This window comes from Solanum tuberosum, unplaced genomic scaffold (assembly GCF_000226075.1).
Source record: "Solanum tuberosum cultivar DM 1-3 516 R44 unplaced genomic scaffold, SolTub_3.0 scf00048, whole genome shotgun sequence".
Lineage (NCBI taxonomy): Eukaryota > Viridiplantae > Streptophyta > Magnoliopsida > Solanales > Solanaceae > Solanum > Solanum tuberosum.
This window is the reverse complement of record NW_006238976.1, coordinates 883,667-885,246: the sequence shown is the minus strand read 5'-3', so window position 1 is coordinate 885,246 and position 1,580 is coordinate 883,667.

Genomic DNA, 1,580 nt, shown 5'->3' with positions numbered 1-1,580 from the left:
AAAAAAAAAAAAAAAAAAAAAAAAAAAAAAAAAAACGAAAATGAAAATATGAAGTAATATTTTCAAAGGCTATTTAACAAAATATTGACTCTTTTAGAGAAAGATAGACCCAGACAACCTACAAGAATTTAAGACGGAAAGAATTAGTCATATATAAAACCAATCCACGTACAAAAATATTACATCTGTCCATGCATAATAAATAAAACAATTAATTAAAGAGCATTTTCCTAACGATATTTTGTCATCTTGTATTAAAATTTTAGTGCATAGTCATCATAATATATATTAAAAAATATTTCTCTAAGATTTGATCTTTCTGTGCTCTAGCCTAACAATTCCAAATGGAATTTTATCTTTTGACCATTGTTAGGCAGGAAATTGGGAAACAGAATCAAAATATCTTTAATTGATTATAAAGTATATAATTATTTAAATTAAAGTTTGTATAACTACTTGTCTTCCTAATTTCTATGATGAATTGGTCAAAAGGTGAAGTTAAAAAAAAGTTTGATTTTCAAGGAGAAAAAAAGGTCATAATTAAAGTCAGTTTACTTTGTATACGACTATAAGTGGTCATGTTAATTACTTTGATAAAGAAGAAAAATCATAGTTATGCTTTAAGCATATTATATCTTATAAAATGAAGTGTATTCATTCTGGCAGCCGTTACACAATGGCGGAGTCAGAAATTTCACAAAGGTATCCAGAAATAGCACAATAAAAGCTCTATTAAAAAAGTAGAACTAGTGAGATTCAAACATACGAGCACTTCCTCATTCCAAGAAGGGGAAACCACTGGGCTATAACAGTTTGTTATGTTAAGGGTGTCTAAAATATATTGTTTAATCATTTTACTTGTATATACGGTATTTTTTTTCCGACGAAGAGTGTCAAAATTGGACACCCTGACCACCATGTGGCTACGCCACTGCCGTGACAAAATCAAGATTTTCATAAAAGAGATTTAAAATATTTAAAAAAATACAAAAAAAATAAAAAGATTTAACCTTATATATACAGTATACTTTTTCTAACGAGGAGGATTCAAATTTCCGTCCCTAGATAGCTAGTGATTCGAGTTGTTTTCGTTTAAATTAAAATATAAGTAGAATATAAGTGGTCTAAATTATTACCAGAAGATTTTTGACAAAAGATTCTAGCTTTTATTTTTCTAATTTTCAGAGTTAAAAGTTAAAAGTTTTTCAAACGTATCAAAGAAAAAATCTTGATTTCACATGGCTAAATGTAAGAATATGTGACCTTATCTTGTTGTACCAATTATCTTAAGTACTAGATATAGGACCCTGTGCCAGCACGGGGCCCAAATATATATATTTTTTTATTTTAATTTATGTCATATTATGAAATTTGAGAAGTTATTGAAATTTTTATCTGATTTTAAAAATATTTAAAATTTTTAGCTATTGTGATTTGTAATACTTTTTTTTAACATAATTTAGAAAAAAATATTTATTACTCTGTTTGTTCTAATTTATGTGGCACACGCAGAATTTTAAATATTAAGCCTTTTTTATATGTCTCTTTAATATATTAAGTTGTTAATTATTGTATTTTAT